The sequence below is a fragment of the Ranitomeya variabilis genome, chromosome 8 (assembly GCF_051348905.1).
Source record: "Ranitomeya variabilis isolate aRanVar5 chromosome 8, aRanVar5.hap1, whole genome shotgun sequence".
NCBI classification, from domain to species: domain Eukaryota; kingdom Metazoa; phylum Chordata; class Amphibia; order Anura; family Dendrobatidae; genus Ranitomeya; species Ranitomeya variabilis.
In genome coordinates, this window is record NC_135239.1 from 135,335,570 (window position 1) to 135,363,544 (window position 27,975).

Sequence of the window (27,975 nt, forward strand, 5' to 3'; positions counted from 1 at the left end):
TCTGGTATTCTACATGGTGCTGTCAGGAGGGACGGCATGGAAAACGGAGATTAGACCTTCCTTTAATATTGTTTCCAGGAGTCCATCCTGACAGCACTGGTAATTCCCTCCCTTAAATTTTGTATTTGTGATGATTAACTTGTACAGAATTTCAATAAATAAGAATTGCATCCATCCTGGTGTGGTACTTGGAAAATCACAGGTGAGTATGGGTGGGGGGATCTTTCATAGAATGGTAGAGTTGGAAGGGACCTCCTGGGTCATCTGGTCCAACACCCTTCTCAAAGCAGGGTTCACTAAATCATCCCATGTCTGTCCAGCCTCTGTTTGAAGCCTTCGATGGAAGGAGAACTCGCCACCTCTCATGGCAGCCTATTCCACTCATTAATCACTCTAACTGTCAAGCAGTTTATTCTAATATCTAATCTGTCTCCCATTCAGTTTCATCCCATTACTTCTAGTCTTTACTTGTTCAAATGAGAATAAAGATGATCCTTCTACAATGTGACAGCGCTTGAGATATTTGTAGACAGCTATAGGACATGGTTTGCAGACCAGTCACCATTCTGGTTGCTTTTCTCTGAACTTGCTCCAGTTTGTTGGTCATTTTTTTTTTTTTTTTTTTTTTTTTTTTTTTTAATGTGGTGCCCAAAAATGGACACAGTGTTCCAGATGAGTTCTGACCAAAGAGGAGTAGAGGGCAATAATGACTTCACGTGATCTAGACTGTATGCTTCTGTTAATACATCTCGGAATTGTATTTGCCTTTTGCTGCTGCATCACACTGTTGACTCATGTTCAGTCTGTGATCTATTAGTATACCCAAGTCTTTTTCACATGCTGTTGCTTAGCCCTATTCCTCCCATTCTGTATATGCTTTTTTCATTTTTATTGCCCAGATGTAGCACTTTGCATGTTTCCCTGTTAAAAACCATTCTGTTAGTTGCTGCCCACTGCTCCACTTTGTTTATATCCTTTCTCTCTTCTTTAGTATTAGCTATCCCTCCTAGCTTTTTCTCATCAGCAAATTTAGTCAGTTTACCTTCAATTTCTTCATCTAAATCATTGATAAAGATATTGAACAATGCAGGGCCCAGGACAGAGCTCTGTGGTACCCCACTTGAGACATTCTTCCAACTGGATGTGCAGCCATATACGACGACTCTTTGGGTCCGATCACTAAGCCAGTTATGAATCCACTTAACAGTTGCCTTGTCCATTCCATACTTAGTCATTTTTCAATAAGAATCATGTAAGATACTTTGTCAAATGCTTTGCTGAAGTCAAGATATACAATATCTACAGCATTTCCCTGATCCACCCAGTCAGTGATTGTCGTAGAAGGAAATTAAGTTAGTCTGACATGACTTATTAGTTACAAACCCTGTTTAATCACTTCATTCTTATCCAGGTACTTGCATACATGTTGTTTAACCCCTTCATGACCCAGCCTATTTTGACCTTAATGACCTGCCCGTTTTTTGCAATTCTGACCAGTGTCCCTTTATGAGGTAATAACTCAGGAACGCTTCAACGGATCCTAGCGGTTCTGAGATTGTTTTTTCGTGACATATTGGGCTTCATGTTAGTGGTAAATTTAGCTCGATAATTTTTGCATTTATTTATGGAAAAAATGGAAATTTGGCGAAAATTTGGAAAATTTCGCAATTTTCATTCTGTTAAACGAGAGAGTTATGTGACACAAAATAGTTAGTAAATAATATTACCCACATGTCTACTTTACATCAGCACAATTTTGGAAACAATTTTTTTTGTGCTAGGAAGTTATAAGGGTTAAAATTTGACCAGCGATTTCTCATTTTTACAACAGAATTTACAAAACCATTTTTTTTAGGGACCACCTCACATTTGAAGTCAGATTGAGGGGTCTATATGGCTGAAAATACCCAAAGGTGACACCATTCTAAAAACTGCACCACTCAAGGTGCTCAAAACTACATTCAAGAAGGTTATTAACCCTTCAGGTGCTTCACAGCAGCAGAAGCAACATGGAAGGAAAAAATGAACATTTAACTTTTTAGTCACTAAAATTATATTTTAGCAACAATTTTTTTATTTTCCCAAGGGTAAAAAGAGAAACTGGACTCCAAAAGTTATTGTACAATTTGTCCTGAGTACGCAGATACCCCATATGTGGGGGGGACCACTGTTTGGGCACATGACAGGGCTCGGAAGGGAAGGAGCGCCATTTGACTTTTTCAATGAAAAATTGGCTCCAATCTTTTCACAAAAAAATTCTTTTACCCTCAATTTTTTCAGTTTGACATGGGCAACAGGATAAAATGGATCCTAAAATGTTTTGGGAAATTTTTACTGAGTACACTGATACCTCACATGTGGGGGTAAACTACTGTTTGTGCACACGGCAATGCTCGGAAGGGAAGGAGCGCCATTTGACTTTTGAATGAAAAATTAGCTCCAATTGTTAGCGGACACCATGTCGCGTTTGGAGAGCCCCTGTTTGCCTATACATTGGAGCTTTCCCCACATGTGACCCCATTTTAGAAACTAGACCCCCCAAGGAACTTATCTAGATGCATAGTAAGCACTTTGAACCCCCCAGGTGCTTCACAAATTGACCCTTAAAAATGAAAAAGTACTTTTTTTTCACAAAAAAATTCTTTAAGCCTCAATTTGTTCGTTTCCACATATGCAATAGGATAAAATGGATCCTAAAATTTATTGGGCAATTTCTCCTGAGTACACCGATACCTCACGTGGGGGTAAACCACTGTTTGGGCACACGGCAGGGCTCAGAAGGGAAGGAGCACCATTTGATTTTTTGAATGAAAAATTGGCTCCAATTGTTAGCTGACACCATGTTGCGTTTGGAGAGCCCCTGTGTGCCTATACATTGGAGCTCCCCCACATGTGACCCCATTTTGGAGACTAGACCTCCCATGGAACTAATCTAGATGTGCTGTGACCACTTTAAACCCCCAAGTGCTTCACAGAAGTTTATAACAGAGCCGTGAAAATTAAAAATCATTTTTCTTTCCTCAAAAGTTATTTTTTAGCCCGCAATTTTTTATTTTCACAAGAGTAACAGCAGAAATTGGACCCCAAAAGTTGTTGTCCAGTTTGTCCTGAGTACGCTGATACCCCATATGTGGGGGGGCACCACTGTTTGGGCACACGTCGGGGCTCAGAAGGGAAGTAGTGATGTTTTGGAATGCAGACTTTGATGGACTGGTTTGCGGGCATCATGTTATGTTTGCAGAGCTCCTGATGTGCCTAAACAGTAGAAACCCCAAAGTGACCTAATTTTGGAAACTAGAACCCCCAAGAAACTTATCTAGATGTGTGGGGAGCACTTTGAACCCCCAAGTGCTTCACAGAAGTTAATAACGCAGAGCCATGAAAGTAAAAAAACATTTTTCTTTCCTCAAAAATTATTTTAGCAAGCAATTTTTTATTTTCACAAGGGTAACAGGAGAAATTGGAGCCCAATAGTTGTTGCCCGGTTTTTCCTGAGTATGCTGGTACCCCATATGTGGGGGGGGTAAACCACTGTTTGGGTGCACGTTGGGGCTCGGAAAGGAGCGAGCACCATTTGACTTTTTGAACGCAAGATTGGCTTTAATCAATGTTGGCGCCATGTTGCGTTTGGAGACCCCTGATGTGCCTAAACAGTGGAAACCCCTCAATTCTAACTCCAACACTAACCCCAACACACCCCTAACCCTAATCCCAACTCTAGCCATAATCCTAATCACAACCCTAACCCTAATCCCAACCCTAATCCTAACCACAACCCTAACCCCGACACACACCTAACCATAACCACAAGTGTAATCTTAACCCTATTTCCAACCCAAGCTCTAATTCCAACCCTAACTCTATGTGCCCACGTTGCGGATTCGTGAGATATTTCCGCACCATTTTTGAAAAATCATGACATGCTGCGGAAAATACAACGCAGGGTTTCCGCTCTGTATTTTCCGCACCATGGGCACAGCGGATTTGGTTTTCCATAGGTTTACATGGTATTGTAAACCTAATGGAAAACTGCTACGAATCCGCAGCGGCCAATCCGCTGCGGATCCGCAGCGGCCAATCCGCAGCCAGATCCGCACCGTGTGTACATAGCCTGATTCTAACCCTAATGCTAGCCCTAACCCTAGTTCTAACCCTAGTGGAAAAATAAAAGTAAATATATTTTCTGTATTTTAGTATTGTCCCTACCTATAGGGGTGATAAAGGGGGGGGTTCATTTACTATTTTTTTATTTTGATCACTGTGATAGATTTTATCACAGTGATCAAAATGTACCTGGAACAGATCTGCCGGCAGATTCGGCGGGCGCACTGCGAATGCGCCCGCCATTTTGGAAGATGGCGGCGCCCATGGAGAAGACGGACGGACATCGGGAGGCTCGGTAAGTATGAGGGGGGGGTGATCGAAGCACGGGGGAAGCAGACAGGCGGACGGAGGGGAGCGGAGCACAGGATGGAGGACTGGGGAGGAGATCGGTGGTGGGGGCAGATCAGTGTTTCCAGCCATGGCCGATGATATTGCAGCATCGGCCATGGCTGGATTGTAATATTTCACCACTTTTCATAGGTGAAATATTACAAATCGCTCTGATTGGCTGTTTCCCTTTCAACAGCCAATCAGAGTGATCATAGCCATGGGGGGGGTGAAGCCACCCCCCCTGGGCTGACGTATCACTCCCCCTGTCCCTGCAGATCGGGTGAATTTGGAGTTAACCCTTTCACCCGATCTGCAGGGACGCGATCCCTCCATGACACATACGCTGCATCACAGGTCGGATTGGCACCGACTTTCATGACGCAGCATATGCGTCATAGGTCGGGAAGGTTAATAATTTGTTCAAAGATCTTTCCTCGTATAAACATCAGGCTCACTGGTCTATAGTTCCCTGGGTCCACTTTCTTCCCCTTTTTGAAGATGGGAACAACATTTGCTCTTCTGCAGTCTTCTGGGACTTCTCCTGTTCTCCAAGAATTATCAAAGATTATGGAGAGTGTTTCAAAAAATTCTAATATCTTTCAATAATTTTAATTTATCTGGACCTGGAGACTTGAATTCATTTGTTAGCTAAGTGTTTCCTCACTATCTTTCTGTTTATAGATATCCTGGATTCTTCTATTCCCTTAATAGGACAGTGAAAATCAGTTGATGCTACATTTCGTTTTCCTGAGAGAAAACAGATGAAAAATAGGAATTTAAAAGTTCGGCCTTCTCAACATCCTTTCTTGCCATTTCATCATTTTCATCATTTTCATCCTGTAAAAATCCTATAGCATCTTTGACTTTTCTTTTAGTTTTGACATATCCCCAAAATCATTTTATTGCTTTTGATGTCTCTTGCAAGTCTTAATTGATTGTCTGCTTTAGCTAATCTGATTCTTGCCCTACAGATTCTGCAGACAGCATTATATTCTTCTTTAGATATGCCTCCCTCTTTCCATTTGATAAACCCATGCTAAAAAGGAAGAAAGAAATGTTTAAGTTCTGTGTTCATCATCTATCCTGGTTTCCTTAAATGCTTCCTATTTTTCCCTCTTTTCATAATTACTAATGATTGTGCTTTGAGAATCACATTTTTCAAGATTTCCAATCCTTCCTGGACATTTTTATCCTTAAGGATATCCAGCCATTGGATCTCTCCCAATTCTCTTTCTGAGTCCCTTAAAAATCTGCCTTTCTGAAATCTAACCTTGACATCTGAGTCTTCACAGGTCTTCCTCATCTAGTTATTCAAAATTCTAAAATAACATGGTCGCTACCTCCTAGGGTCTCAGCTACTCAGCTACCTCCTGAACCATTTCCTCCCTGTTTATACGGATTAGATCCAATGTAGCAGATCCCCTTGTTTTCTCTCCTACCTTTTGGACGATAAAATTGTCAGCAAGAGAGGAGAAGAATTTGCTTGACCTGTTAGTTTTGCTTGAGAGAGATTCCCAACAAATGTTTGGATAGTTGAAGTCTCCCATGACCACTATGTCATATTTTTTTGGATAACTTGGCCATTTGATGCATAAAGAGTTCATCCATATCTTCAGCTTGCACAGGCGGCCTGTAGTAAATGCCTACAATGGTGTCCTTTGTATTGTCCACTGTCCTGGTACTCTTACCCAAACCGTTTCCACAGAACTCCCAATCTCTGAAGCTTAAATCTTTGTGCAGATATACGCTTTTCTAACATACAATGTAACTCCTCCTTGTTTATCAAGTCTGTTTCTTGCAAATAAGTTGTATCCTTCTAGCCTTGTATTCCAATCATGTGTATCGTCCCACCAAGTTTCAGTAATTCCAATGACTCCAATGACATATTTCTTTTCCTGCCTTAGTAGTTCCAATTATCCTTGTTTGTTGCCCATGCTTTGTGCATTCGTTTAGAAACATTTTCGTTTGTGATTGGTTTCTCTTTCTCCAATATTTTTATTATTTATATTTTTTCATCTTTCTTATTCCCTTCCTTTTCTAATAGCAGAGTTCTCAATAGTATTTGTCAGGTGTATGGTTTTTTTCTGTCTGGCCTTTTGCTTCCCTTCCCACATTGTTCTAGTTTAAAGCTCTCCTGATGAGTGTAGCAAGGTGACTTCCAAATACATGTTTTCCAGTCTTCATAAGGTGCACCCCATCTCTAGCAAGTAGTCCATTGTATAGGTAATTCACTCTGTGATTCAGAGAACCAAATCCTTGTGGATGGCACCATCGACATAGCCAGTTGTTCACCTGCAGAATCCTTGTTCTATGGCCATCCACTGGAAGGATGGAAGAGAAGACCACTTGCGCTCCCAGTTCTTTCACTTTCTTACCTAAGTTTTCAAAGTCATTGCAGATGGTTTCCAGGTCGTTTCTTGCGGTGTCATTTGTCCCCACATGTATTAGCAGGAATGGGTAGTCATCTGTAGGTCTGAAGAGTCCTGATATCCTGTCAGACACTTCTTTAATTTTTGCACCTGGAAGACAGCACATTTCTCTTGAGGTTGTATTTGGTGGTATTATGTGTGATCTATATGGCGGTATGATGTGAGAACACTGGTGGTATTATGTGAGATCTATATGGCAGTATTATGTGTGAAGTATATGGCGGTATTATGTGCTCTATATGGCGGTATTATGTGTGCTCTATATGGCGGTATTATGTGTGATCTATATGGCGGTATTATGTGAGAACACTGGCGGTATTGTGTGCTCTTTATGGCGGTATTGTGTGCTCTATATGGCGGTATTATGTGAGATCACTATGGCAGTATTATCTTCATAAAGGGGACCCATTCTAGGGTTGTTCTGGCAATAGAGGGGGCAGCATGACCTCCAGTTAGGTGCAGTCAGGGGAGGGCTGGTGAGGCAGCTGAAGAGAGGAGTCTCATGTTTATCGTTATTATATGGCTACATTTCCTTCCCAGCGTCACCCTGTACTTCGTCTGTCGAAAAAGAAGAGGAACACTTACTGGTGTTGTGTAGTTGCGATGCCGGTGCTGTGTCTTTTTAGCGTCATACCATGCCGGCAAAGAGGACAACAAGCTTTGGACTGCACTCACGGAGGCATTGCACGCTAATAGGTTTAACGCAGCAGTGTGTACAAGTGTTTGACTCAAGCTGCAATCGCCCCCACATGCTAGGAACCAGCTTGTTGTCCTCTTTACCGGCATGGTATGACACTAAAAAGACAGAGCACCGGCATCGCAACTACGCAACACCAGTAAGTGTTACTCTTCTTTTTCACACATATCCTTTGTGACCGGGACATATTTTACTACTTTTGTCTGGTGCATGATCTAGATTGTCAGCGTCTGGCAGTGACTGATAATTAGATATCTATTGCAGATTGGGTACACAGTAATTGGTGCACCTCTTTCTGACACCTTAACCCCCAGGTGTCCGTAGAAACGATCCTCTCTAATCTTTCACATATTCTATTTTGTAAAGGGTAGCGCGGTGACCTTTATTGGAATTTAATTTTGTGCCTAAATTTAAATGGCTCTCCTCTTCTGAGCCGTGCAGTTTGAACAAACAGTAGTTTTCCACCATGTATGGGGTATCAGTGTGCTCTAGAGAATTTGTGCAACAAATTGTATGGTCCGTTTTGTTCCTGTCACCCTTGTGAAAATGCAAAATTTGGGTCTTTTTGTGGAAAAAAGTTACATTTTTAATTTTTTCTTTCCAGATTCATTTAATTCCTATAAAACTCTTTTTCATCCTCTTCTGAAAAATGGGGTGAATCTTCCTCTCCTAAATTTACGGAAGCAAGAAAATATTTTTTCTCCTCTGATTATACTGAAGAGTTGATTATGGCTGTACATAACACGAAGGGGTTGCAAGAGGAATCTCTTCCTCAATCTATACAGGACGAAATGTTTGGAGGATTGAAGTCAGAGAGACAAATGGGGTTTCCGGTACATAAAAATGTCCTGGATTTAATTTCTCAGGAGTGGGAGCTCCCCGAGAAACACCTATCCACCCCCTCTGAAATGAAGCACAGGTTTCCCTTAAGGTACCTTCACACTCAGCAACGAGAACGACAACGATCCGTGACGTTGCAGCGTCCTGGATAGCGATCTCGTTGTGTTTGACACGCAGCAGCGATCTACATCCCGCTGTGATATCCCTGGTCGGAGGTAGAAGTCCAGAACTTTATTTCGTCGCTGTCATCGCTGGATCGGCATGTGTGACGCCGATCCAGCGACGTGTTCACTTGTAACCAGGGTAAATATCTGGTTACTAAGTGCAGGGCCGGGCTTAGTAACCTAATATTTACCCTGGTTACCATTGTAAAAGTTAAAAAACAAAAACAAAAAAAAAACAGTTCATACTCACATTCTGATGTCTGTCACGTCCCCCGGCTTCCACGGGGTTAAAACTGCTTTCGGCAGGAGCGCTGCTAATGCTGCGCTGCTGCCGAGAGCTTCCCTGCACAGACTGTGTGACGTCACTGCTTTTACTGCCGGCGCTGACACGTTCAGTGCAGGGAAGCTCTCGGCAGCGCGGCATTAGCAGCCCTCCTGCCGAAAGCAGTTTTAACTCTGTGGACGCCGTAGGGGGACGTGACAGACATCAGAATGTGAGTATGTAGTGTTTTTTTTTTTTTTTTTTTTTTTAACTTTTTATTACAATGGTAACCAGGGTAAATATCGGGTTACTAAGTGCGGCCCTGCACTTAGTAACCCGATGTTTACCCTGGTTACCCGGGTGCTGCAGGGGGACTTCGGCATCGTTGAAGACCGTTTCAACGATGCCGAAGTCGTTCCCCTGATCGTTGGTCACTGGAGAGAGCTGTCTGTATGACAGCTCCCCAGCGACCACACAACGACTTACCAACGATCACGGCCAGGTCGTATCGCTGGTCGTGATCATTGGTAAATCATTTAGTGTGAAGGTACCTTTAGAGGCAGGTTCCCCTTCATGGGACATAAAGTTGATATTCAGGTGGCGAGGGTAGCAAAGAAAACCTCTCTCCCCTTTGAGGACTCCTCACAATTGAGAGATCCGCTAAACAGAAAGATGGAAAGCTTGTTAAAAAAGTCACGGGAAACATCCACCTCGGGGTTAAAATTTAATGTTGCTGCCACCTGTGTTGCCAGAGCCCTGTCTCATTGAATGGACGAGCTGGAAAAGCACATTGCTCAGGGTACCTCCAGAGGGGAACTATTGGACTCTCTTCCCATGCTCCAAAAAGCCTCAGCTTTCTTAGCGGACGCCTCTATAGAGTCTATTAGAATTGCGGCAAGATCTTTAGTTCAATCTAACTCCGCCCACAGGGCCCTCTGGCTTAAAATGTGGAGTGGTGACGTTACCTCCAAAATTAAACTGTGCTCAATTCCCTTTAAAGGAGATTATCTTTTCGGGCCTGCTCTGGATGAAATTCTGGAAAAGGCCACAGATAGAAAAAAGGCCCTTCCAGAACAGAAGCCGGTGAGAAGACTGTTTTTTCGTGCCCCCCAGTCTAATACCCCTCAAACAAGAGGTAAAGGGAAAACTGGGCGATGGAGCTATGCTAAGAGCAAAGGAAAAAATATCCTCATTCCCCAGCAGTAGCAGCCGCAGCAGGATAAATGACTCCGTCCCGGTGGGGGGAGGCTCGCAAACTTTATCCATCATTGGCGGGCCATTACCCAACTGTCAGTGGGTTCTCAATGTTATTCAGGAAGGCCTTCTCATCGAATTCATATCTTCCCCCCCCCCCCTTCCTCGGAATCTGAGGATTACTTCTCCAACCTCTCAGGGAGCACATACAATGATGATGACAGGCCTTGGGGACCTCCTAAAATCAAATGCAATCTCCCCAGTACCCCCCGAAGAATGGGGTTCGTGCCACTACTCTCATCTCTTCCTGGTAAAAAAAACATCAGGCGAGGCGCGAGTCATAATAAACCTAAAAGATCTCAACTGTTATATCCTATACCGCCGTTTCAAAATGGAATCGGTGAAATCTGCTATTCCCCTGATAGGTCAAAATTATTTCATGTCAACCATCGACCTAAAGGACGCTTATTTTCATGTGCCGATCCATCCCCGGCACAGAAAGTATCTCAGGTTTGCAATACAGTTCAACCAACAAGTTAATCATTTTCAATTCAACGTGCTCCCTTTCGGCATTTCTTCAGCGCCGAGAGTATTCTCCACGATAATGGCGGAGGCCGTGTCTCACATCAGGGAGTCTGTATTGTCCCATACCTGGATGATCTGCTGCTTATAGCCCCCTCGGCTCAGATCCTCAAGTCATGTTTCAAAGACCCTCGACATTCTCAAAACCTTGGGGTGGCTCTCAAATCTGAGGAAGTCCCAGCTACAACCTTCCCAATCAAGGAGGTTTCTGGGGGTTCTGTTCCACTCAGTGAAACAAAAATCCTTTCTCCCGGAAGATCATCGAGTGTTAATAGAGAAGATCATAGATCTCAGAGAGGACAGATCTCCGACTCTACGGAAAAGCATGTCGGTCCTAGGCTCTATGACGGCATGTATTCAGTCAATTGCCTGGGCTCGGGCCCATTCCAGAACCCTTCAAGCCCACATCCTCGCAAACTGGGACGGAAATCCGGGTTCTCTGAACAAAAGAGTACATACTCCAGGGCGCGTAAAAGCATCCCTAGTGTGGTGGTTGAACCCCCCAAAAATTTGCAGGGGTGTGAGCTGGTCACAATCCCCCCTTGTAACAATTAAAACCGACGCCAGCAAGCGGGGCTGGGGGGCAGTAATTTCGCATACTCCCTTCCAGGGATGCTGGAATCAGGCAACAAGCACCAGATCTTCCAATTTCAGGGAGTTAAAAGCAGTGGAGGAGACCCTCCTAGCCGCAAGCGGCCTAATATGGGGGAATCACGTAAAAATGTACTCGGACAACACGACAGCTGTTGCTCACCTCCGACATCGGGGAGCTCAAAGTTCAACAGTTTAAAAAACATCTCAAACCGAATATTCTGTTGGGCAGAAAAACACCTTCTCTCTCACAGCCGTCCACTTGAAGGGGTCTTCCAACCTGCAGGCGGATTTCCTGAGTCGCCAGGACATTCAGCCAGGAGAATGGAGCCTGAGCAAAATAATCTTCAGGATGTTGGTAGACAGATGGGGTCTACCAGAGGTAGATTTATTCGCCTCAGACCAAAATTCACAGGTCAAAGCCTTTTTTTCCCTGAACCCCAGGGACGATTCCAAAGGAGTTGACGCTCTGGTCCAGGCATGGAACTTCCAATTGGCCTACGCCTTCCCGCCAATCCCAATATTGGCAAAAACCTTTCGAAAGATCTGAGAGGAACAAGTGCCAACCAGTTGCTCCGGTATGGCCAAAGAGAAGCTAGTACAATCTCATCATCGAACTACATGTAGACCGTCCAGTTCACCTGCCAGTAGATGCCGACCTCCTCCAGGGGCCCTTCCAGCACCAGAATCCCCAAAGATTGAACCTAGTGGCCTGGTTACTGAGGCCCAGGTTCTATGTGCTAGAGGGCTGTCGGATGCTGTAATCTCTACTTTGCAAAAATCCAGGAAGCCTGTCACTAATGCAATCTATGCTGAAGTGTGGAAGACATTCTCGGCTTTCTGTCTACCTAATAAACCAGATCCACTCCATCCGAATATATCTCAAATATTGGACTTCCTTCAGCGTGGGTTAGAGTTGGGCCTTAGGCCCAGCACTCTAAAGGTTCAAGTTTCCGCTCTCAGCGCTGTTTGTGACCAGGATCTGGCCAAACACCGTTGGATCAGAAGATTCATGGTATCAGCTCTAAGATCACAGCCTAGGAAACAGCCTATGATACCCTCATTGGACTTCAATCTAGTCCTCAGGGGGCTCACAAAAGCACGGTTTGAGCCTTTAACTTCCTGTTCTCCTCAACACCTGTCATACAAGGCTACCTTCCTGGCAGCAATTACCACAGCAAGGTGTGTGGGGGAGTTGCAAGCCTTATTGGTTAGAGAACCCTACTTGTTAATCACAGATGACTCTATAATTCTCCGGCTTGATCCATCTTTTTTGCCGAACGTGGTGTCTGATTTTCACCGTTCTCAGAACATTATTCTTCCTTCCTTTTGCCAGAACTCGGCAAACCCAAAAGAAGAAGAGTTCCATTCTCTCGATGTTAGACGGACCATGCTACACTATCTTGAACAAACTAGCTCTTTCAGAGTTGATCAAAACCTGTTTGTCCATCTGTCGGGTCAGAATAAAGGAAGGAAAGTGGCAAAAAGTACTATTTCTAGTTGGATCAAAAGGTCTATACATGAAACCTATCTGGCCCAGAACTTGACTCCTGCAATCAAGGTTAAGGCCCATTCTACAAGGTCTACTTCAGTGTCATGGGCAGAAAGAGCAGGCGCTTCCATCGAGCAGATCTGCAGGGCCGCAACATGGTCTTCACCACATACCTTTACCAAACACTACTTATTGGACTTATTGTCCAATAGGGATCTAGCCTTTGGCTGGAAAGTTCTCCAGGCTATTGTCCCCCCCTAGTGCAGAATTGGTTGGTACTCCTCCTATGCTGTCGTGGAAGGTGACTAGAGAAAATAGAATTAGACTTACTGGTAATTTGGTTTCTGGTAACCTTCCACGACAGCACTAATTCTCTCCCTTTCCTTGGATTAATCCTGGGTTCATTAAGGTAGCTAGTGCTTTGGTATCCGTTTTAAGTCACTGGCGATTTGAAGGGAGGAGGGGCTTTTAACCTATTGTGCTTCCTGTCCCCCATTAGGGAATTACGACATCCTCCTATGCTGTCGTGGAACGTTCCTAGAAACCGAATTACCGGTAAATCTAATTCTATTTTTCTTTTTCTGAAACCAATTGAGAATCTCCTTGGCTGTGTGTCTTGCTGAAATTTCCACCTTCATTTCATTATCCTGGTAAATGACCGCAGGTATTGTTCAAGAATGTCTAGGTACATTTATCCATTCATCCTTTCTTTAATTACATGAAGTTTGTCAATGCTGTATGCTGAAAAACAGCTCCACATAATGATTTCCCCACTATCAAACTTAACCGTTGGTACTTTTGATGCAACATGCAGTGTCCTATGATCTCCAAAAATAATGCGTATTATGGCACCAAAAGAGTTCAGTTTTGATCTCATCTTACCAGACTGTATTCTCACAGTGTTTCACTGGCTTGTCTAATTGTCTAAGGGTAAGTTCACACAGGGCGTTTTTGGCTGGAAAGAAGCTACTTCAAAAATGCAGTTTTAGGTGCATTTTCTTGGTGCGTTTTTTGCGGTGTTTTTGCTGCTTTTTTGGTGCATTTTTTTTCTCTTTGCGCATGCCAATAAAGTTGAGTGCACACAGAGAAAAAAACTTCCTGTAGATAGAATAGATAGATTGATAGAATAGATACATTACCTTCGGTATCCTATTCCCCGGCATTTTCCCACGGTGCAGAGGTTACCTCAGGTCAGGCTGTGAGCGGGCACAGGCTTGGTGATGTTACCGCTACTTACTGAGCCTGCGCCTGCTCCGTCTCCTTCATTTCCCAGTAGCTTGCAGCCAGTAGCGGTCACATTAGCAGCGCTTCTGGTTGTAAGCTTTATCTCCCCCAGATACTGCGTGGGACACTTGATATATTGGACTACGACGGATCAGGAAGTATACTTTTTGCTTTTTTATTTTATTTTTATTACAGAAGATGGATGGCTTTGCTATGGAATGGCAGACTAATAAAATGGTAAAACTGTGTATTTTATTTCATTAAAAGACTTTTTCTTCATGTGTCTTTATTTAACCCTTCAATTAATATAGGATTAGTAATGGATAGGTGTCTTATTGACGACTCTCCATTACTAAGCCGTCTTAATGTCACCTTACAATAGGAAGGTGACATTAATCCCTTCATGACCCAGCCTATTTTGACCTTAATGACCTGGCCATTTTTTGCAATTCTGACCAGTGTCCCTTTATGAGGTAATAACTCAGCAACGCTTCAACGGATCCTAGCGATTCTGAGATTTTTTTTTTTGTGACATATTGGGCTTCATGGTAGTGGTAAATTTAGGTCGATAATTTTTGCATTTATTTGTGAAAAAAAATGGAAATTTGACGAAAATTTAGAAAATTTCGCAATTTTCACATTTTGAATTTTTATTCTGTTAAACCATAGAGTTCTGTGACACAAAATAGTTAATAAATAACATTTCCCACATGTCTACTTTACATCAGCACACTTTTGGAAACTTTTTTTTTTTTTGTTAGGAAGTTATAAGGGTTAAAATTTGACCAGCTATTTTTCATTTTTACAACAAAATTTACAAAATGATTTTTTTGGGACCACCTCACATTTGAAGTCAATTTGAGGGGTCTATACGGCTGAAAATACCCAAAAGTGACAACATTCTAAAAACTGCACCCCTCAAGGTGCTCAAAACCACATTCAAGAAGTTTATTAACCCTCCTGGTGTTTCACAGCAGCAGAAGCAACATGGAAGGAAAAAATGAACATTTAACTTTTTAGTCACAAAAATGATTTTTAGCAACAATTTTTTATTTTTCCCAAGGGTAAAAGGAGAAACTGGACCCCAAAAGTTGTTGTCCAATTTGTCCTGAGTACGCAGATATCCCATATGAGCGGGGGGAACCACCGTTTGGGCGCACGACAGGGCTCGGAAGGGAAGGAGTGCTATTTGACTTTTTGAATGAAAAATTAGCTCCAATCCTTAGCGGACACCATGTTGTGTTTGGAGAGCCCCTGTGTGTCTAAAGATTGGAGCTCCCCCACAAGTGACCCTATTTTGGAAACTAGACCCCCCCCAAGGAACTTATCTAGATGCATAGTGAGCACGTTAATCCCCCAGGTGCTTCACAAATTGATCCGTAAAAATGAAAAAGTACTTTTTTTTTCACAAAAATTTTCTTTTAGCCTCAATTTTTTCTCATTTTCACCTGGGCAACAGGATAAAATGGATCCTAAAATTTGTTGGAGAATTTCTCCTGAGTACACCGATACCTGATATGTCGGAGTAAACCACTGTTTGGGTGCACAGCAGGGCTTTGAAGGGAAGGAGCGCCATTTGACTTTTTGAATGGAAAATTAGCTCCAGTCTTTAGCGGACACCATGTCGCGTTTGGAGAGCCCCTGTGTGCCTAACATTGGAGCTCCCCCACAAGTGACCCCGTTTAGGAAACTAGACCTCCCAAGGAATTAATCTAGATGTGCGGTGAGCACTTTGAACCCCAAGTGATTCACAGAAGTTTATAACGCAGAGCAGTGAAAATAAAAAGTAATTTTTCTGTCCTCAAAAATTTTTTAACCCGCAATTTTTTATTTTCACAAGGGTAACAGGAGAAATTGGACCCCAAAAGTTGTCCAGTTTGTCCTGAGTACGCTTATACCGCATATGTGGGGGGAACCACTGTTTGGGCGTGCGCAGATGGAGATCGCGGCGGCCATTTTCCTGAAGCCCCGGGCAGCAGAGCGCTCCATCTGCGCACGCGCGGCCACAGGAAAGATGGCCGCGCCCACCGGTAAACGGCGAATAGCGTAGACCGCGCTGTTTTGAATCTCCTGGGCAGTGGATCTTCTCTTTGGACATGCGCACACCACTACACTACCAACGTAATGATGAGCCTGATCTGGGGGAGAAACAGCGCTGTGACCACGCCCATCCGACCTGACTAACTTGAGTGACAGGACAAAACGGCCACTTCACAAAGGTATTTCGGCAGCCTAACGGGGGTGTAAAGGCACCAAAAAGGCACTAATGTAAAGCCCAGCTCTGCCCCTATTTCACACTATTTTTATCTAATCTTTAAAAAACGGGGTGATAGGTTCCCTTTAAGGTACCTTCACACATAACTATTTCGTTAACGATATCGTTGCAACGTCACGCTTTTTGGTGACGTAGCAACGATCCCGCTAACGATCTCGTTATGTGTGACAGCAACCAACGATCAGGCCCCTGTTGGGAGATCATTGGTCGTAGGGAATGATCAGGATCTTTTTTTGGTCGCTGATCACCCGCTGTCATCGCTGGATCGGCGTGTGTGACGCCGATCTAGCGATGTGTTCACTTGTAACCAGGGTAAATATCGGGTTACTAAGCGCAGGGCCGCGCTTAGTAACCCGATATTTACCCTGGTTACCATTGTAAAAGTTAAAAAAAACAAAAACAAAACAGTACATACTCACATTCCGAGGTCTGTCACGTCCCCCGCCGTCAGCTTCCCTGCACTGACTGTCAGCGCCGGCCGTAAAACAGAGCACAGCGGTGACGTCACCGCTGTGCTCTACTTTACGGCCGGCGCTGACACAGTTAGTGCGGGAAGCTGACGGCGGGGGACGTGACAGACCTCGGAATGTGAGTATGTAGTTTTGTTTTTTTTAAAACTTTTACAATGGTAACCAGGGTAAATATCGGGTTACTAAGCACGGCCCTGCACTTAGTAACCCGATGTTTTCCCTGGTTACCTGGGGACTTCGGCATCGTTGAAGACAGTTTCAACGATGCCGAAGTCGTTCCCCTGATCGTTGGTCGCTGGAGAGAGCTGTCTGTGTGACAGCTCCCCAGTGACCACACAACGACTTACCAACGATCACGGCCAGGTTGTATCGCTGGTCGTGATCGTTGGTAAGTCGTTTAGTGTAACGGTACCTTTAGTGTGGCACTCACACACAAGATTGAATTAACTTCTCCCCTTTTTATCTTGTTTCAGGTGTGATTTTCATATGGCCCTCCCCTGTTACGTGCCACAGGTGAGTTTGAATGAGCATCACATGCTTGAAATTAAGTTGTTTACCACCAATTTTGGAAAGGTGCCAACAATCCTCTCCGGCCCATTTTGGGGGTTTTGTGTGAAATGATGTCCAATTTGCCTTTTTTTCTCTTTTTTTTTTTTTTTTGTGTGTGTATTTCCAATACACACAAATGAAATAAACATGTGTTAGCAAAACATGCATAATGCAATAATCTTCTGGGAGAAATACTACATTTCCGTATAATATTTATTTTCATATTTGTCGTATTGTAAGACACCTTACCATAGTACACACCCAGGCTTAGAAAAAATGTGGAAAAGTTTGAAGTCTGAATACTTTTCCAAGAGTGTGTGTGTGTGTAATATTATATAATATACATTGCTCAAAAAAATAAACACAATGTAACTCCAAGTCAATCACACTTCTGTGAAATCAACCTGTCCAGTTATGAAGCAACACCGATTATGAATAATTTTCTCCTGGTGTTGTGCAAATGGAAAAGAAAACCGGTACAAATGATAGGAAATTAGCAAGATAACCCCTATAAACGAGTGGTTCTGTGACCACAGACCATTTATCTGTTCTCATCATTTTGTCTGTTTTGGTCACTTTTGCATTTTGTCATTGCTCTCATCCCTAGAGGTACTCTACTGTACAGTAGCATGTAGCGATCTGCAGATTCGACAGTGCACCCTGTGCTTTTGTCAGATGAGAGCATGTTCACACTGAGCACATGTGACAGTCTGGAGACTCAGCAGAGAACATTCTGCTGCCTGCTACATCCTCCAGCATGACAGGTTTGGCAGTGTGTGAGTAATGGTGTGGGGAGGCATTTCTTTGCTGGGCCAATTTCCTTCTATGTGCTAGTCTGAGGTACCCTGACTGCCATTAGGTACAGGGATGAGATCTGTAGACCCATTGTGAGACCATATGCAGATGCAGTGGGACCTGTGTTCCTTCTGAAGCATGAGAATGCTAGGCCACATGAGGCTGAAGTGTCTGCATTTCCTGCATGATAAAGGCATTGATGCTATGGACTGTCCTGCCTGTTCCTCAGACCTGAATCCAATTGAACACATCTGGGACATCAAGTCTCGTTCCATTCACTAAGGACAAGTTGCACCACAGAAGTTGCAGCTCCAGAAGTTGACTGATGCTTTAACTACTAAGTAACCAAGCCAAGTTTTACAATTCTGACCAGTGTCACTTTATATGGTAAAATTGCTTCAACGTATCACACGGATTCCGAGATGATTTTTTTTTGTGACATATTGAACTTCATTATCGTGATAAACTTTATTCAGTATGACTTGTGTTTATTTATGAAAAAAATAGAAATTTGGCAAAAATTTTGAAAATTTGCAATTTTAAAACTTTTAACTTTTTTGCCCTTTTAAGCAGTTATGTCACACACAGTTGTTTATAAATAACATTTCCCATATGTCTACTTTACATTAGAACAATTTTGGAATATTTTGTTGTTGTTGTTGTTAGGAAGTTAGAAGGGTTAAAAGTTGATCAGCGATTTCTCATTTCCAACAAAGGAATTTACAAAACCTTTTTTTAGGGACCACCTCACATTTGAAGCGACTTTGAGAGACCTCTATGACAGAAAGTACCCAAAAGTGACAACATTCTAAAAACTGCACCCCTCAAGGTGTTCAAAACCACATTTAAGAAGTTCATTAACCCTTCCATTGTTTTGAGAAAATTGAAGCAATGTTGAAGGAAAAAAAGGAACTGTCATGATCCCGACCGGGTTTTGAGTCCTATCTTCCGTTTTCCCGGTCTGATCATGTCAGGGGTTAACTTTTCTCAGCCTCAGTCTCGTCTCTGGTTTGCTATTTATCCCCACTGTTTCCTGCAGATCATGTCAGTTATAGTGTTTGCCTATGCGTGAGTAGCTGACTCTGATTGCCCTGATTGATCCTGCTGTGTTTGCGGTCTGAACCTGTGTCTCTGTTTGCCTGGTTCCCGTCTTGATTCAGTGTTTCCCTTTAGTGTGCAGACCTCTTGGTTTTGACTTGGTTTGTATCTTGACCTGTTTCTGTCCTTTGTCTTTTGGCTTATCCACTCCTGACTGTTGTAATACCCCCTGGCTTGTCTCTGACCACGAGTTTGCTTATTCCTTTAGTACTGCTCTACAGTCTAGGATTTAACTCTTTGACTATTCTTCTGCGACTTGTGGTAGTCTCACTGCTGCACTGCAGTTCAGCTCTGTTTAGGTGCAGACCTGCTTCCTCACTACTGGCATCTAGTGAAGCCTGCACCTACCTGCATTGCAGCAGTATGACAGGAACATTTAACTTTTGCAACAAAATTTGTTCTCCTGAGTATGCCGACACCCCATATGTGGGGTAAAGCCACTGCTTGGGCTCTCGGCAGGGCTCGGAATGGAATGAGCATTGTTTGACTTTTTGAATGTAAAATTGATTGAAATTGAGTGAATGCCATGTCACGTTTGGAGAGCCCTTATGTGCCTAAACAGTGGAAACACCCTTCTAGTGACCCCATTTTGGAAACCACACCCCTTAAGGATATTATCAGGGGTATAGTGATCATTTTGATCCCACAAGTGCGACACCGAATTTGATAACATTAGGTCGTCATATTGAATATGTCATCATTAGTGTTGAGTGCTAGTGCTTGTTACCCCAGTTTCTATCTAGCATAGTAACACATAGTAACATAGTAACATTGTTAGTAAGGCCGAAAAAAGACATTTGTCCATCCAGTTCAGCCTATATTCCATCATAATAAATCCCCAGATCTACGTCCTTCTACAGAACCTAATAATTGTATGATACAATATTGTTCTGCTCCAGGAAGACATCCAGGCCTCTCTTGAACCCCTCGACTGAGTTCGCCATCACCACCTCAGGCAAGCAATTCCAGATTCTCACTGCCCTAACAGTAAAGAATCCTCTTCTATGTTGGTGGAAAAACCTTCTCTCCTCCAGACGCAAAGAATGCCCCCTGGTGCCCGTCACCTTCCTTGGTATAAACAGATCCTCAGCGAGATATTTGTATTGTCCCCTTATATACTTATACATGGTAATTAGATCGCCCCTCAGTCGTCTTTTTTCTAGACTAAATAATCCTAATTTCGCTAATCTATCTGGGTATTGTAGTTCTCCCATCCCCTTTATGCCGTACAGCACAGCACGTAAAGCACAGCACAGCGGTGACGTCACCGCTGCACTCTGCTTTTACTTTACGGACGGCCCTCACAGTCAGTGCGGGAAGCAGACGGCGAGGGACGTGACACTGGAATGTGAGTATGTACTGTTTGTGTTTTTTTACATTTACGATGGTAACCAGGGTAAACATCGGGTTACTAAGCGCTGCCCTGCGCTTAGTAACCCGATATTTACCCTGGTTACCCGGGGACTTCGGCATCGTTGGTCGCTGGAGAGCTGTCTGTGTGACAGCTCTCCAGCGACCACACAACGACTTACCAACGATCACGGCCAGGTCGTATCGCTGGTCGTGATCGTTGGTAAATTGTTTAGTGTAACGGTACCCTTAAGGAAAATCTTAAAAAGACTCTCGAGATGCTTTGTATTTCTTAAAATGGATGCCTGCACACATCATAGATTGAACTATTTTGCTCTCAACGTTCAATATGTTTATGACAACAAAAAAGTTGTTACTAAGACACTGGTAGTAAAAGATACTAAAGCTCATTACAGCAGCCAGTTTCTCCAGACCTTAGTGGAAATAGTTCTGCAAGATTGTGAACTAAAAAAAAAGAGCAGGTTCTTGCTATTGTAACTGATAATGCTTCAAACATAAGTACAATTAAACCGATGAATGAGAATAATGAAGGGGAACAGCAGCTAGAAGAACATTTCACATTCAGTATGTTGGAAATGAAAGGCCACAGTCCTGTTCCCATAACAGAGGAACAAACATATTACTACAGACGAACAGCAAAATGATTCTTTACAATTAAATGATCTAGTTGAAGCTGCTTCACACCTCTTTTCTATTAATCACATGTGCTGTGTTGTGCACACTCTGCAGCTGGCAATAAGAGAGAGTCTGCAAGAAGGACATGCTGGAACTCTGATTAGCAAAGTGAGGAAAAGTGGCATTATCTGCCAGAACCCCTAAAATTGATTCCATCTTGAAGAGATGTGCTGGAAAAGGGGCAATTGTGGATCAAGCCACTTGGTGGAGCATCACCCATTTAAAGATGGAGTGATTGCTTGAGCTGAAACCCTTCCTTGTAGATATGGCCAACCCTCAGGTAATACTACAGGAAGGCCAATGGACACAGGTGGCTGAATTGAAGGAATTGCTTCATCACCCATTTGCAGTGACTAAAAAGTTATAAGCTGAGGATTTACCTCCTGGCATGTTTATAAAGGAGTGGAAGAACTTTTTGTTTTGCCTGTCCCAAAGAGGAGGTTTAATCGCAGATGGCATTGCTTCTTCAATTAAACGGAGATAGACACTGCTATTAGAAACTAAAATTCTTCTGGCAGCTGTTTGTGGACCCGAGTCATCGTATATTGCTGGATGATCAATTGCTTACTAAAGGAAAACCAGCTTTGATGGTGGAAGCAGTAAGGATTAGTGGACTACAGGATGGCCAAGAGCAAGAGGACTCGGGTCCTGCCAGTGCTGCTGCTGCCGTTCCTTCATCCTCATCAGATGAGGAGTTTGATTTCGACAAGTATTTGGACAACATGGAGTAGGCAAAGCATTGCTGCAGGGAAAAATTCCACTCCCATAGAAAACCGATTGACCATATTTCAGCAAAATTTTTCACTTGCTCTCAAAGAAGTAGAAGAGTTCAATCGTTCATCAACACTGACTGTGCACAAGGCAATTCCTTTATACCCTGAAATTTAGAGATGTTGCCCATGTGGTTACTGCTTTGCCACCAACTCAAGTTAGTGTAGAGAGGTTGTTCTCTAGCCTTAAAGGGAACCTGTCATCCCCAAAATCAAAGATGAGCTAAGCCCACCAGCATCAGGGGCTTATCTACAGCATTCTGTAATGCTGTAGATAAGCCCCCGATGTATCCTGAAAGATGAGAAAGAGGTTATACTCACCTGGGGGCGGTCCGATCCGATGGGCGTCAGGTTCCAGTCCAGGGCCTCCCATCTTCATAGGATGACGTCCACTTCACGCTGTGGCTCCGGTGCAGGTGTTCTTTGTCTGTCCTGTTGAGGGCAGAGCAAAGTACTGCAGTGCGCAGGTGCCGGGCCTCTCTGACCTTTCCCGACAGCCAAAGTATGCTTGCGCCAGAGCCGCAGCATGAATACAAGAAGAGGACGTCATTGTAAGAAGATGGGAGGCCCCGGACCAGACCGCGATGCCCATCGGACCGGACCGCAGCGGGAACGCACCTGGGTGAGTATAATCTAACCTCTTTTTCTCATCTTTCAGGATTCATTGGGGGCTTAGCTACAGCATTACAGAATGCTGTAGATAAGCCCCTGATGCCGGTGGGCTTAGCTCATCTTCGATTTTGAGGGTGACCGGTTCCCTTTAAAATAATTAGGTCAGATTTGAGGTAATTTATAAAGGAGGATCTGATGGAGCCGATATTATTTCTCAGAACAAATTCATAGACTGCACAAAGTGCAGAGTGTATAATAAATTGTAAATATGCTAAGTTTTTTTTTTTATTCTGATGTTGTGTTCCAATAAAATATATTTGTTCTATCTAAATGGCTTGATTATTGTGTCATAATAAAGATTACAAGCCTGATGTTACAATTTTACTACATGTATGAGGGAGTCTGTCATGGGAATTAAAGGGAACCTGTCACCACGTTTTTGGAAGATGGGATAAAAATAGCGTTAAATAGGGGCAGAGGTGGGCGTTACATTAGTGTGTGTGTTATGCGTTTATTACCCACCTAAGTTGCCGAAATAACTTTGCAAAGTCTCCGTTTTCGCCTGTCAATCAGGCTGGTCAGGTCGCATGGGCGTTGTCTTCCCCCAGATTTGGCGTAGTTTTCCGTTGGTGGCGTAGTGGTGTGCGCATGCCCAAAGTCCGGAATCCTCTTCCAGGGGATTTAAAATAGCGCGGTGTTCGTTATTGCATTGGTGATCGGTGGGCGCGGCCATCTTCCTTTGGCCGCGCGTGCGCAGAAGCGGCGCTCTGCTGGCCGCGGCTTCAGGAAAATGGCCGCCGCGATATCCATCTGCGCACGCGCGGCATCCCGCGGCCATTTTCCTGAAGCCGCGGCCAGCAGAGCGCCGCTTCTGCGCACGCGCGGCCAAAGGAAGATGGCCGCGCCCACCGATCACCAATGCAATAACGAACACCGCGCTATTTTAAATCCCCTGGAAGAGGATTCCGGACTTTGGGCATGCGCACACCACTACGCCACCAACGGAAAACTACGCCAAATCTGGGTGAAGACACCACGCCCATGTGACCTGACCAGCCTGATTGACAGGCGAAAACGGAGACTTTGCAAAGTTATTTCGGCAACTTAGGTGGGTAATAAACGCATAACACACACACTAATGTAACGCCCACCTCTGCCCCTATTTAACGCTATTTTTATCCCATCTTCCAAAAACGTGGTGACAGGTTCCCTTTAAGGAGTCGGAGTTGGACATTTGGCTTACCGAATCCACAGCCCTGGAATCCGTGATACTCTGTGCATACCCGAGCACCCGATGCAAACTTGAATAATTCCCTCTTGCTCTCAACACTAGCTGTCATATCATCATCATCATCATCTTAATTTTTTTTTTTTTACTTTTGAAAAAAACCTTAACCCCAACCTTAACTGCAAAGAATGGAAAAAATGAAAAAAAATTATATTTTCTAATTTTTATCTAACTGAGGCTGGTTTCACATTTTCCGATGGAGGTGCTGCGGAGGGCTGTGTATGTCCTCCGTGAAGCTCCACCCACCGCCGCACCTCCAGTCAGCTCCGCCTACATCGGCATGCGGCGTGCGTACCTTATCTTTACCATTGGGTACTCGGACCATGCCGATGTATGCGGATGCCTCCCCGTGCGTTTTGACGGTGCGGCGACCGCACCAAAATGCAACTTGTTGCGTTCGGCGCAGGTCGCTGCACCATCAAAACGACGCATGCGGAGGCATCCGCATATATCGGTATGGCCTGCGCGTACCTAATGGTAAAGATAGGGTATACACGCCGGATTCCGACGTAGGCGGAGCGGACCAGAGGAGGTTCGGGGATGGGTGGAGCTTCACTGAGGACGTACGCAGCCCTCCTCAGCACCTTGTGATTCAGTGACTTTGGATTCACGGAGTTTCCAAGGGAGGAATTACTGAATTGCTGTCTGTATTTTATTAATACTTTGTATTTATTTTTATTTAACATTTCTGTCTGGTGCAATCCCCATTAGGAAATGTGCTCCACTGTTGTTAATGCCATCCAGTGCACATCTTGCCACATGTATGCAGTCCTTGATCAGCCGGTCGAGGGTGCATACTGCTGTGCAAGATGTGAGCATGTTGTGCATTTGGAAGCCCAGATTCTGGATCTAAATGTGCTGCTGGCAACACTGAGATCCATAGACAATATGGAAAGGAGTCTTCTGCTCACTGAGCAGACGCTCAATGGGATAGATGAAGGGTTGATGGTAGGATGGAACTGCAGGACAGTGGAGTAGCAAGCTGGGTGACAGTTAGAAGGCCGGGTAGAGGGAAGAGTGCCAGGGAGGCTAGTCCTGATCTGGCACACCCCAATAAGTTTGCTAAGTTAGCGGATGAGAGGGGTGCCAGTACAGGGGTAGCACTGCTGCAGCCAGGCATGTCCTCTGAAAGCCGGAGGAGTGACTGCTACAGTAAGGAGGGAAATAGGAGAGCAGGGCAGGCCAGAGAGGTGCTGGTAGTGGGGGACTCAATTATTAGGGGAACAGTTAGGGCAATCTGTCACAAAGACAGAGATCGTCGAACGGTGTGCTGCCTACCTGGCGCTCGAGTCCGACACATCGCTGATCGGGTGGATAGATTACTGGGAGGGGCTGGTGAGGACCCAGCAGTCATGGTGCACATTGGCACAAAGGACATATTTAGAGGTAGGTGGAAGGTCCTTAAAGATGATTTCAGGGAATCAGGCTGCAAGCTGAAAGCAAAGACCTCCAACGTGTTATTTTCCGAAATACTGCCTGTACCACGTGCCACGCCAGAGAGGCAACGGGAGATTAGGGAGGTTAATAAGTGGCTCAAGAATTGGTGTAGGAAGGAGGGGTTTGGGTTCCTGCAGAACTGGGCCGACTTCTCAGTTGGCTACAGGCTCTACGCTAGGGAAGGGCTCACCTCAATGGGGAGTGTGCAGCTGTGCTGGGGGAGATAATGGCTAGGTTGGAGGAGTGTTTAAACTAGGGATTGGGGGGGGGAGGGTATTCATTTTATAGGAGGGGAAGATAGTGTAGATAGAGACCTGGGCACAAGTAAGGAAGTTGGCAGTGGCATGGTGGGTGGGGTTATAACAGTTAATAATTTAAGAAAGAATAGAGATACAGAGAGGAACATCAAGTGCATGTATACTAAAGCTAGAAGCCTCGCCAACAAAATGGACGAATTAGAACTAATGTTGTTGGAGCATAATTATGACATGGTGGGGATATCTGAAACATGGCTGGATGAGAGCCAAGACTGGGCTGTTAACCTGCAGGGCTATAGTCTGTTCAGAAATGACCATACAGATAAGCGAGGGGGAGGTGTGTGTCTGTATGTAAAATCGTCCTTAAAACCCATCTGGCGTGATAATATAGGTGAATCTAATGATAATGTAGAGTCACTGTGGTTGGAGATAAGGGGAGGGGGAAAAAATAATAAATTACTGATAGGGGTTTGTTATAAATCTCCAAAAATAATGGAAGCAATGGAGAACATCTTCGTAAAGCAAATAGATGAAGCTGCGACACAAGGAGAAGTCATTATTATGGGGGACTTCAACTACCCTGAAATAGATTGGGGAACAGAAACCTGCAGTTCCAGCAAAGGTAATCGGTTGTTGACAACTATGAGAGACAATTACCTTTCACAACTGGTTCAGGACCCAACAAGAAGGGGGGCACTGCTAGACCTAATATTAATCAACAGGCCAGACCGCATATCAAGTGTAAGGGTTGGGGGTCACTTGGGGAATAGTGATCACAAAATAATAAGTTTTCTTGTATCCTTTAATAAGATGTGTAGTAGGGGGGTTACAAGGACACTAAACTTCAGGAGGGCAAATTTCCAACGGATGAGAGAGGATCTTGGTGCAATTAACTGGGATGATATCCTGAGACATAAAAATACACAAAGAAAATGGGAGACGTTTATTAGCACCCTGGATAGGACCTGTGCACAGTATATACCGTATGGGAATAAACATACTAGAAATAGGAGGAAACCAATATGGCTAAATAGAGCTGTAAGGGGCGCAATAAGTGACGAAAAGAAAGCATTTAGAGAATTAAAGGAAGTAGGTAGTGATGAGGCATTAAATAAATGCAAAAAATTAAATTAATTCTGTAAAAAGCAAATCAAGGCAGCAAAAACTGAGACAGAGAGACTCATTGCCAGAGAGAGTAAAAATAATCCCCAAATATTCTTTAACTACATAAATAGTAAGAAACTAAAAAATGAGTGTTGGCCCCCTTAAAAATAGTCTGGGTGAAATGGTGGATGAGGATGAGGAAAAAGCCAATATGCTAAATGTCTTTTTTTCATCAGTATTTACAAAAGAAAATCCCATGGCAGACAATATGATCAGTGATAACAAAAATTCCCCATTAAATGTCACCTGCTTAACCCAGCAGGAAGTACGGCGGCGTCTAAAAATCACTAAAATTGACAAATCTCCGGGTCCGGATGGGATACACCCCCGAGTACTGCAGGAACTAAGTACTGTCATTGATAGACCATTATTTTTAATCTTTAAACTCCATAATAACATAATTTACTCCATAATAACAGGGTCTGTACCACAGGACTGGCGTATAGCAAATGTGGTGCCAATATTCAAAAAGGGGACAAAAACTGAACTCTGTAATTATAGGCCAGTAACCTTAACCTCTACTGTGGGTAAAATCATGGAGGGTTTTCTAAGAGATACTATACTGGAGTATCTGAAGAGGAATAACCTCATGACCCAGTATCAGCACGGGTGTACTAGGGACCGTTCATGTCAGACTAATTTGATCAGCTTCTATGAAGAGGTAAGTTCCGGACTGGACCAAGGGAACCCAGTAGATTTAGTGTATATGGACTTTTCAAAAGCTTTTGATACGGTGCCACACAGAAGGTTGATACATAAAATGAGAATAATGGGGATAGGGGAAAATATGTGTAAGTGGATTGAGAGCTGGCTCAGGGATAGGAAACAAAGTGTGGTTATTAATGGAGCATACTCTGACTGGGTCGCGGTTAGCAGTGGGGTACCACAGGGGTCAGTATTGGGCCCTCTTCTTTTTAACATATTTATTAATGACCTTGTAGGGGGCATTCAGAGTAGAACTTCAATATTTGCAGATGACACTAAACTCTGCAGGGTAATCAATACAGGGGAGGACAATTTTATATTACAGGATGATTTATGTAAACTAGAAGCTTGGGCTGATAAATGGCAAATGAGCTTTAATGGGGATAAATGTAAGGTCATGCACTTGGGTAGAAGTAATAAGATGTATAACTATGTGCTTAATTCTAAAACTCTGGGCAAAACCATCAATGAAAAAGACCTGGGTGTATGTGTGAATGACAAACTCCTATTCAGTGGCCAGTGTCAGGCAGCTGCTACAAAGGCAAATAAAATAATGGGATGTATTAAAAGAGACATAGATGCTCATGAGGAGAACATAAT

General features: G+C 43.7%; 1 long non-coding RNA gene across 1 annotated transcript in view; it reads left to right on the forward strand.

Annotated features, from left to right (window-relative positions):
- LOC143787819 (uncharacterized) overlaps window positions 1–27,975 on the forward strand; it is a 330,573-nt gene that overhangs the window by 235,321 nt on the left and 67,277 nt on the right. The window contains exon 2 of the long non-coding RNA XR_013218480.1: window positions 17,128–17,167. This is a non-coding gene — a long non-coding RNA (uncharacterized LOC143787819). The remainder of the gene's footprint in view (window positions 1–17,127; window positions 17,168–27,975) is intronic.